Here is an 11473-nt window from a genome sequence, read left to right on the forward strand (position 1 = left end):
TTGTAGGTGAAAGTTTAAGCATGTTTTGCTAGGGTTGCAGTTTTTATGTCGGTGGATGTGACGGTTTGATGCAAGTACAGGATGTTTAACAGCTATGTCATTGCTGTGGGTGCAGGGACTGCACCTGGAAGAAAATGGAAGCAAATGTTCTTTTAAAATGTGTCAAAAGTTAACTGAGGGTTTGTGGTTTTGATTTGACGTATGTTTGTATTGTGTTTATTTCACGCTTGAGGTGGCGTTCTAATACCCCGATGCATAAAACTGTATTCTGAAGTTTCGGAGACGAGATTTTGATGCTGTCTGCGTACAGGGTCAGCTCATTCTCCCACGCGTGTGTTTCATTAAAATCATCGTTTGACTCCACCTGGCAGGGTCAGTGTGTTATTCCGATCACCCCCACCTCTCTGTCCTCAAAATGAACCTTAACACTACCATATCATGGACTGCTGTGACCATATCCCCACCGGCCTGCAGGCTCTTTTTTCGTTACTCAGACACTCTAAAACTGTTGACAGTAAGGTTGAAAAATCAGCAGATACTGAATACAATGGTATCAACAGGGAAGGGTTAAAGACTGTAAGACTAACTGCAAAAGAAATAATGACCTCATTGAAAAATAGAAATGAAATCTCAAATAGTCTTAAAAACACTGGATATTACCTACGTAAATGAAAATACAACAGAAGAAAGAAAGACGAAAGAGTCTTCCACATGTCTGTATTATTCTCCGGTGCCTGCTGTGATTGGTCTTGCATCCTCTTCCCCTACAAGAGCTGTCGCTCACACACTTGGCCCTTTCAACATACCACTGGTAATAAACTGTACAACTTTATTTAATAGTGTTGTGTATTTGGTTTGTGTTTTATCTCAATAATATAGAAAGAAATCAATTTCTCTCTAGGTGAGTTATTTTGCCACCTGTACCTGTCTTACTGACAAGCATTTGTACCCATCATTCTTAAGAACTGTGCCAAGTGATCTCTTTCAAGTTAGAGGTCTCGTAAAACTTGTCACATACTTCGGCTGGTTCTGGGTGGGCACAATAGGAACTAAGGTGAGATAAAACCTTTTTTAAATGCTACAATAAGAGAGCTTTAGACAGCAACATGATTTATAAATGTTTTCTGTATATAAATTTCAGGATGACTACAGCCTTTATGGCATTCAGGCATTCTCTAATCAGTTTGGAAGGCAAGGTGGATGTGTGGCATTTCATCTCACCATCCCAGCATCACCCACAATGGCTGAAATAGAAGAAATGGCAGATAAGCTGGAGAGTTTAACTGCTCGGGTTGTGGTGGTGTTTGCTACAGAAGGGCAGCTCCTAAATCTGTTCTTAGAAGTAAGTAGTTGGTTATAGTGTCATTATGCTCATAATTGTTTTCATGAAAATTGCTGCATTCTTTTATCTATGCTTTTCCAGCTAGCTCAAAGGAATGTGACTGGGATACAGTGGATAGCCAGTGAAGCCTGAGTGACCTCTAGCCGACTGGCCTCACCCCAGTTTCACCACATTCTACAGGGAACACTGGGCTTCACTTTCCCCGGAGTCAGCATCCCAGGCTTGAAAGAGTTTCTTTTGAATGTCCGACCCTCTCCCAAACCAGGAATGGAATTTTTCAATATGTTCTGGGAAGAACATTTTGGTTGTAAGCTGGAGTTTAAAAGCCAAAGAGCCAAAGACTATGAAGCAAGTGCTTTAGATGATTTTAATGATAATGATAGTTTTCGTTACAACCCAGGTTTCCAAAACAATTCTCTTTATATGGTCGGATTTAATATGGGACAAAAAAGTTTATTTAACATGTCAGCTTATAAAGATGGTGAACATGCTTTTGAAAAGCCTGTATGCACAGGGTCAGAGGATTTGAGAAACACTGACAGCAGTTATAGTGATGTATCTCAGGTTCGAATATCCTACAATGTGTATAAAGCTGTGTATGCCATTGCCCATGCTCTGCACACTTTTTGGAACTGCGATTCAGCAGGACCTAGCGGGGGATTGTGTGAGAAACACAGCTCATTTTCAAATGGTCAGGTAATAGAAAATATTATAAAATATTTAAAATCAACATTCATGTAATTCAACATTCATGGGATTCATGTGTAGGGTTTTTTTGCCAGTCTTTTGTTTTTCTAATTCTCTTTTCATGTAGTTTCTTCAATATCTGAATATGGTCAATTTCACTAACCAGTTTGATGAGAAAGTATACTTTGACTCCAATGGAGAGCCAGTCCCCCTTTATGACATTATTAACTGGCAGAAGGACAGCAAGGATAAAATCAGGTGGAATATAATACTTTAAAGTGTAAATGAACTGCATGTTAAAGTAATCATGAACAATAAACTATAGTTACATTTATTTTACTTATCTGAGGATAACTGCAATTTTTGATAAAACGCTACAATACATAAATTCTTTGGCCTTTTGAAATATTTTATGCTACTTTATGCTAGATTTTTCAAAGTTGGAACATATGATGCTTCAGCACCACAGAGAGAGCAGTTGCAAATAAAAAAGAACACCATTGTATGGACAAAAGGACAGTTACAGGTAGGTCATAGTTATCCTGCACGTATTTGTTATGAAACTGTTCAAATTAACTTGATACAGTATCTTAAATAGCAGAAACAACATGTTGATGGATATTATTATACTTTTCTCTGTTCCTTGTTCAGGTTCCTGTATCTCAGTGTAGTGCTCCATGTCCCCCTGGCAGCAGGCAGGCCACACGCCAAGGAGAGCCCAAATGCTGCTTTGATTGTTTGCCCTGTGCAGATGGAGAGATCAGCAACCAGACTGGTAGCCAATATATGTTATTATTATTTTTTTTTTAAAGAAGATAAATAAATAAATTATTATGTAGTGCAATGAAGAAGGTCATTGAATTTAAAGATGGACACTTGGAGAACTATCAAGACATGTTGATATGCAAGGAAAACTTCCATAATGTTTACACACATATATTTACGTTTTGTGTTCCCAAAGGTTCCACTGAGTGCACAAAATGTCCTGAGTACTTCTGGTCAGACAAAGAAAAAGTGAAATGTGTTGCAGGGGAAGAAGAATTCCTCTCTTTCTATGACACCATGGGAATCATCCTGGTTGCACTCACCCTGTTGGGATTCTTACTGACCACCATCATCACTATAGTCTTTCACAGTTTCCGCTATACACCCATCGTCAAGGCCAACAATTCAGAAATAAGTTTCTTGCTTCTCCTGTCACTCAAGCTCTGTTTCCTGTGTTGTCTGGTGTTTATTGGTCAGCCGTCTTGGTGGACATGTAGGCTCCGCCAGGCAGCATTTGGGATCAGCTTTGTCCTGTGTTTGTCCTGCCTCCTTGTTAATACTATTGTGGTCCTCCTGGCTTTCCGGACTAATGTACCTGGTTCCAGGGGTCGGAAGTTGTTTGGAACATCTCAGCAGAGGATTCTGATCATCTGTGCGACAGCTCCTCAGGTAGGAGGAACAGTCACTGTCATTTAAAGATCAGTTTGTGTGTTTCTGGTATTCTTCTATCATCCTATCCTCCCCTGAGATTTGTCTCTGTTCTGGCTGGGTGTTGGGAGCACCTCCCTTTCCATTCAGGAACCCAAACTACCAAGCTTTAACTGGAAAAATGAGTATTAAATACTGAAAATATGACTTCTGTAATTTATTTTCTTGATTTAGTTGCCATAAACCATCAGAAAAAGATGAAAATGTCCATATCTTTATCTACAGTGGCTTGCAAAAGTATTCGGCCCCCTTGAACTTTTCCACATTTTGTCACATTACAGGCACAAACATGAATCAATTTTATTGGAATTCCACGTGAAAGACCAATACAAAGTGGTGTACACGTGAGAAGTGGAACGAAAATCATACATGATTCCAAACATTTTTTCAGTACTTTTTTGTCCGTCTGTATCTGGAAGTCCCACAGGATCTTAGCCCGGTCATTCTCCACCACCCTTGGGGGCGTCTCCCATTTTGACCTCGGAACTTCCAGGCCATACTCGGCACAGATGTTTCTGTATACTATGCCGGCCACTTGGTTATGGCGCTCCATGTATGCCCTGCCTGCTAGCATTTTGCACCCTACTGTTATGTGCTGGATTGTCTCAGGGGCATCTTTACACAGCCTGCACCTGGGGTCTTGCCTGGTGTTATAGACCCCAGCCTCTATGGATTTTGTGCTCAGAGCTTGTTCTTGTGCTGCCATGATTAGTGCCTCCGTGCTGTCTTTCAGTCCAGCTTTGTCCAGCCACTGGTAGGATTTCTGGATATCAGCCACCTCCGCTATCTGCCGGTGGTACATACCGTGCAGGGACCTGTCCTTCCATGATGGTTCCTCGCCTTCCTCCTCTTTCTTGGGTTTCTGCTGCCCGAGGTATTCACTGAGCACGCTGTCAGTTGAGGCCATCTTCATGATGTATTCGTGGATGTTTCTTGTCTCATCCTGGACTGTGGTGCTGACACTCACCAGTCCCCGGCCTCCTTCCTTCCACTTAGTGTACAGCCTGAGGATGCTGGACTTGGGGTGAAACCCTCCATGCATGGTAAGGAGCTTTCTTGTCTTTATGTCAGTGGCTTCTATCTCCTCCTCGCTCTTAGGGTCCTGTTGATCTTGTACAATTCTAGGCATTCCAGTATCCAGCTGTGGGGCATTGAGTCATGGGCCTTCTTGTAATCAATCCAGGCAGTGCACAGGTTGATCAGTCTGGTCTTGCAGTCTCGGCTGACTGTTCTGTCTACCAGTAGCTGGTGTTTTGCGCCTCTGGTATTCTTGCCAATCCCTTTCTGTGCCCCGCTCATGTATTGACCCATGTGCCTGTTCATCTTAGCCGATATGATGCCTGACAGGAGCTTCCATGTAGTACTGAGGCAGGTTATTGGTCGGTAGTTGGATGGGACCGGTCCCTTCTTGGGGTCCTTGGGGATCAGGACCGTCCGACTTTCGGTTAGCCGTTCCGGGTGTCTCTCGTTAACTAGCAGCTGGTTCATTTGTGCTGCCAGACGCTCGTGGAGTGCAGTCAGCTTCTTCAGCCAGTAGGCGTGAACCATGTCAGGCCCTGGTGCTGTCCAACTCTTCATACTGGAGACCCTTTCTTGGATATCTGCCACTGTGATGGTTACTGGACCCTTTTCAGGGAGGTCGCTATGGTCTGCCCTCAGATGCACTAGCCACTGAGCATTGCCGTTATGGGTTGCGTCCTTCTCCCATATGCTCTTCCAGTATTGCTCCGTCTCCAGCCTTGGTGGTGCTGTTCTCTTATTGTTCCCTTGCCACTGAGAGTACACCTTTGCTGGTTCTGTGGAGAACAGCTGGTTTATTCTCCTGCCTTCTATCTCTCTGGTGTACCTCCCCAAGCGCCTGGCCAAGGCTGTCAGTCTTTGCTTGGCAGTTTCCAAGGCCTCAGGTATGGACAGCTTGCTGTATGTGTGTGTTGTGTATGTGTGTATGTGTGTGTGTATCTGTGTGTGGGGGTCAAACTGTGACCCCAGGAAGACTCCCCAGAGCCGTCCATCTAAACCAGTGGTCCCCAATCCCAGTCCACGAGGGCCGGTGTCCCTGCAGGTTTTAGATGTGTCCTTGATCCATCACAGCTGATTTAACTGGATAAATTACCTTCTCAACATGTCTTGGAGTTCTCCAGAGGCCTGGTAATGAACTAATCATGCGATTCAGGTGTGTTGACCCAGGGTGAGATTTAAATCCTGCAGGGACACCGGCCCTCGTGGACTGGGATTGGGGACCCCTGATCTAAACAAAAGGCACTTAGCCTAAAACAGATATAGATACGTTTATCCTACCATAAAACAATAAGACAAGGTACGACCTCTCCCATGCTCCTAAAATGTGGGTGTGAAAGTCAGAGAGCTCTGGAATGCACACAAAGCTTGCAGACTATTAAGGATCAAACCTCTACCAATCTACACCTAATTATAAAACTCTAAGAATATATGAGTAAATATTTCTAAGCATAAATGACAATCACAATACAAATCTAACAACATCATCTAGCAGATCGTCACAATGACGTCACTTCCGGTTTTGGGCAAGTAATGGCGAACATGCGATAGTTCGCGCTGATGTCTATTCCAACGTAGGAAGTGTTATGAACAGCTGATCGGATTGGCAAAGCGTGTTGCTGGAAGATTATGTTTTTGTTGCTGCAAGTGGTTTTTATGCAATTTTTGCAAAGCTATATGCAGTGTTGGGGAGTAACGGAATACATGTACCGCCGTTACGTATTTAGAATACAAAATATGAGTAACTGTATTCCGTTACAGTTACCGTTTAAAAAGGTGGTATTCAGAATACAGTTACTTTGGTGAAATAAATGGATTACACGGCGGTACTTTCCTGTTTCATATTGTCGCGGGTCAGGATTGTTTGGGTTTGTTTGACAGCTGTGTTCTTTTGTTCCAGGCGGCAGCGTTACGGTTGCCATGGTTACAGGGTGACGCGTGTTTCCTGGGTGAGAGAGCGCTTTTTTGTTGTTGTTGTTGTGCTAAGCTAAAAGGCAGAATGCTACAGGCATGGCCCTAAAGAATGTAGCCTCATGGGCAGTGTAGTCCGTGCTGCAGCGAGAATGGACTGCCATACACGTTATGTGTCTGTGAGTGAGGGAGGGAGAGAAAGGAAAAGTCCGAGCTGTCACGGAGCAAAAATGGGAGCTGGAAGCATGTAAATATAATAATAACCACCGCAGCCAAGAAGAGTGCCTGACGAGCCCAGCTGTAAGTAAGCTATTAAGACTGGACTGTACACTGTGTTCGTGTTTTCCTCCGGAAAAAATAAGTTCCGTTGGAGCAGTCTTTCAACGCCTCTCTCTGTCTCTGGCAAGTAAAGTTGACCAAGACAACAAAGTAAAGCTAGTTTTCAGCTACCAGCCCGACACGGAACCCACCGTATTAGCCAGAGGTCCCTTTACTACTGTTCGGAGCCGCGGACCTTCAGTAACAGTAATAAATCACAGCAATAGTACATTCACGTAGTTGTAAACAACATGATAATATATTAAGTAATCCAAAGTATTCAGAATACGTTACTCTCATTGAGTAACGTAACGGAATACGTTACAGAATACATTTTGGGGCATGTATTCAGTATTCTGTAATGGAATACATTTTAAAAGTAACCTTCCCAACACTGGCTATATGTGGAAGGTAACCATGACCTAGGACAAGCTAATGGCATAAGATGTAAGTACAACTCCTCTAGTTTAATATGCAAAAAAAAATATTGCGCTAGCTTACGTGGTTGCAGTTCTACCGGGATTTAAAATTAGTTATGCAAAACGGAGCGTGCCCGCTCTGACTGGCTTTAAAGGGTTAAGGAATAAAAAAAAGGTTTTAATTGCCTTGCAGTCCTACAGCAGTAGCTACAATATTGGTTTGATTCCAAATGTATTGTTATCATCCATTGGTTTATGCAAGTGTAGCCGGATGGGCTACTCGCCTTTCTTTTCTCTCTTTCGCTCGCTCGCTCTACTGCTCTCGCTCTCTCCTGCGCTCGCTCTCACTGCACAACTAGGTTAATTGGGAACCCACCTGCATATTGATTGCAGGCTGGCATCAGGTATAAAGCTAAGCCGGTGCTTCTCTGGACTATTCCTCCCATGCATTCAGCGCAAAGCAGCAGTAAATGCTGGCACTCTGTGACGGACTGATCAGCAAGAGTAGATCATATGACAGCCACAGGTATGCTCTTGCTTAACCTCAGATTCACTCCCACTATTGGAATGTATAGTAATAGTTTTTGCGGCCTGTTGTAGCGCGGCAGTTTGTTTTATTCCGGCGTTGCGGAGAGAGGTGCTCGTGTGATCCCCACCAGTGAAAGTATAGCGCCTCCGGTCCTGGGGGTTTGATCGCTGCCTTCACCTCCGTGGCAACTCGCACAGCCTTAATTGAAGAATCAAGACGCCTGCCTAGCCATTGTTGTGAGGGCTCCTCCTCGGTGGAGCCTGCTGTCTTGTCTGGTCTTGTTTTGTCTATTTTGTTTTATCCTGTTTTATCTTGTCATGAGTCTGGTTTTATTAAGTAGGCCTACCATTTCCTGGTTCGCCTGGTTTTATTTTATTTTATCTCTGGACTGTTGCGTGTGCCCACGCTTCTGTGATTGGGCTGAAGCAATCCTTTGCCCGAGTGTCGTGCCGGGAATTTTAAATTGCCTCCGTTGCTGGTCTTAGCCTGTGGGGAGCCAGACCAGCTTGTGATTGAGGCTTGGACAACTACTACCAGTACGAGTGGACCCGTGGGGCATAAGCCTTCCAGTGTGGTGTGTGTGTGCGTGTGCGTGTGTGCGGTTTCTTTTATTAAAGTTATTAAAGTGTGTTTTAGTTTTTTATGAGCTGTAGCGAGCCAGACGCTCAGTGTCCCTTTTATTCTTTTAACATATTTCTGTGTTTTATTTCAGTGGACGAAGGACGTGCCAGTGGCCCTGGGACCTCAGGTGGTGGGTCGTTTTCACACTTTCTTTGTACAGCACCTGGTGGCCTGCAGTGATTTTCGTTTTGTGTGATTTTCTTTTGGGTCCACGGCTGCTGGTAAGTCCAAGTTCCATGATTGTTTCATTTTCACTTTAGGACACTGTCAACAATGACGCTACATCTTGGTTTCTAAATATTTTATTTATTTTTACTATAAATAAAACTGTTTTAATATTGGAGCCAACCTGCCTCAGTGTGCATCCTTGAATCTGTGCGGCCTCTTTTATTCCTTTTATCTATTTCTTAAATATATATTTCCTGGGGGTGAAATTCCCCTAGGTGGCGTTGTCATTTATTTATTATTTCCTTTATAACCCCGCCGACCACTTGGTCACATACTTGGCGTTGGTCGACAGGATGCACATTTGAGGTAGACGTTTGGTCTTGTAAACTGTTTTATTTTTGCAGAGATCACAGTTCACCTGTTTGAAGGCTCTATTTGTTTTGGTGTGTGACTATAGACAAGACAGCAGTATCCAGGTTTAGGAGGAGTAATAGGATTTTAGCACCTTCCTGATTAAATTTTCCTTTTTTTTTGGTCAAAGTTTATTATGGAGGAAGAATTGCAGCAACTTAGAGACTTGGTAGCGTAGTTAAAAGCAGATAATGAGCGATTGCGCCGGGATGGGGACGCTGTGCTGGAGTCTGGTGGTGGTGCCACGTCGGCCTCCTTTGCGCCAGCTGGTTGCATACCAAATGTTGGTAGCCAGGTCGCTGTTACAGAGCGTTTGGTGGTGGTGCCTAGGGACCGTAAATGTCCCATGTTCAATGGCAGAACGGGCATCAATATAGCTGAATGGGTCGAAGAGGTTCAAGCGTGCATGCGTGCCCGGCACCTGTCTGTTGCTGATCAAGCATTCTTTATTTTTGACCATTTAGAGGGAGAAGCAAGGGAGGAGATCAAATTTCGTCCTAATTCAGAGCGAGGGGATCCTGCTCAGGTGTTGACCATTTTAAAGGAACTGTATGGTAATGCGCAGTCCTATGTCACTCTGCAGCAGGCTTTCTTTTCGAGGAGACAGCGGGAGGGAGAGACTTTGCAGGAGTTTTCCTTAGCGCTAATGGCTCTGATGGAGCAAGTGAAACAAAGTGCACCTGATGGCATGCGTAATGCAGAGGTGTTGCTCCGAGACCAGTTTGTAGAACATGTTGGTGACAGTGCTCTCCGCAGAGAGCTTAAACAATATGTTCGCCGTGAGCCTACTGCCACCTTGTTAGAGGTGCGCGGGGAAGCAATTAGGTGGGAAAGAGAAGGGTTTTCAGGTGGTGTTCGCGACCGTGGCTATTCCCACCCATCAGCATATGGTTTCCAGTGTGGGGTGCACACTAGCCCTAGGTCTGCTCCTGTTGGTACACCCGAGTCTGAGTGGCGTGAACTAAAGGAACTCCTAAAGCGCCAACAAGAGCAGTTAACTCAGCTTACTGAGACAGTGGTTTCTTTACAGAACCCCGAAGAGGTGTTCGGCCTTCACGGGCTGGCTCGGTGATTTGTCGCCGGTGTCAGCAGCCAGGACACTTTGCTAGGGAGTGCACTGGGGAGTGGGTTTCACGCCGCACCAGAGCAGGTTCTGATTCAGGCCCTCCTCGTACGGCAGTTGGCAATCACCTTTCCGCTACCCAGTCGGGAAACTAAAACCCTCTGAGCTGCAGAGCCACAGTTCAGGTGGGGAGTTCACTGGCTCACAGAAAGATAGGATTGGCAGGCTAATTTCATCGTGTCCAAAGATGGATGTGCTGATTAGTGGGGTGACTGTCCCTTGTTTGGTGGATACTGGTTCCATGGTTTCCACCATCACGGAGAGCTTCTTTTTGACGCATTTTGCCCCTTGGGGACAAGAACGCCTTTAGTCATGCCATTGGTTACAGCTTCGGGCTGCCAATGGGCTTGCCATTCCTTACATTGGCTATTTGGAGCTCAGTGTATTCCTGTGTGGCAAGGAAATGCCTTCTTGTGGGATCCTTGTAGTGAAGGACCCTCCTGGTGCCACGCCCTCCGTCCCTGGTATTTTAGGGATGAATGTAATCCGCCGCTGTTATCAAGAGCTGTTTGGGGCTTTCGGTAGCTCCTTGTTTAATTCTCCTTCTGTGTCACAGGCACCGAGACCAGTTTTGGAGGCCTTACATCAGTGTCACCAGTCTGCAGCCCAAGCCCCAGAGGACCCTGTCGGTACCGTCAAGGTACAGGGCCCGCGGGCCGTGCGGATACCTGGTGGTGTCATGCAGCTGGTGGCCACCACCTGTTCTCGGCAGTTGTCAGGTCAGTCTGTGCTTTTTGAGTCTCCTGAGTCCGGGCTGCCATTTGGGTTGCTGGCCTCTCCATGTTTGGTCCAGGTGGATAAGGGCGTTGCCTATATCCCAGTCACTAATGTGGGAACAGCTGAAGCTGTCCTCCACCCACGGACCCATTTAGGAGTGATAAGCCAAGCTACTGTTGTTAGCCTCCCTGCTGGTGTTAGCGAGGAACACTCTTTTCCTGTCACAGTTTCCTCCCATACAACCAGCAGCCCTGCTCAAGACATGGTGGATGCGATTGACCTGTCTGCTCTCGCTGAGTCAGAGCAACATGAGGTACAGTTACTTTTGCAGAAGTACCGCTCTGTTTTCTCCACTCATGAGGGAGACTTGGGCTGCACAAACCTCATTTCGCACGACATACCTCTGCTTGATGACGTACCCGTCCGGCAGAGATACAGGCGAATTCCTCCTTCTGATTATGAGGCTGTCAGGGCCCATATCAATCAGCTATTGGAGGCCCAGGTAATTAGGGAGAGTAGCAGTCCTTATGCCTCTCCCATCGTGTTGGTCCGCAAGAAGGATGGAAGCCTCCGTCTGTGCGTTGACTACCGTTTGCTGAATAGCAAAACGAGGAAGGACACCTTCCCTTTACCTCGCATCGAGGAAAGTTTGGATGCCCTTGCTGGCGCACGCTAGTTTTCTACCATCGATTTGGCCAGCGGGTACAATCAGGTACCAGTTTCTGAACAGGATAAGC

General features: G+C 45.3%; 1 pseudogene; it reads left to right on the forward strand.

The window, feature by feature from the left end:
• Nucleotides 1-622: 622 nt before the first annotated feature.
• Nucleotides 623-3641, forward strand: LOC120443519 (annotated as a pseudogene).
• The last annotated feature ends 7832 nt before the right edge of the window (nt 3642-11473 follow it).

This window comes from Oreochromis aureus, linkage group 14, assembly GCF_013358895.1.
Source record: "Oreochromis aureus strain Israel breed Guangdong linkage group 14, ZZ_aureus, whole genome shotgun sequence".
Classification (NCBI taxonomy): Eukaryota; Metazoa; Chordata; class Actinopteri; order Cichliformes; family Cichlidae; genus Oreochromis; species Oreochromis aureus.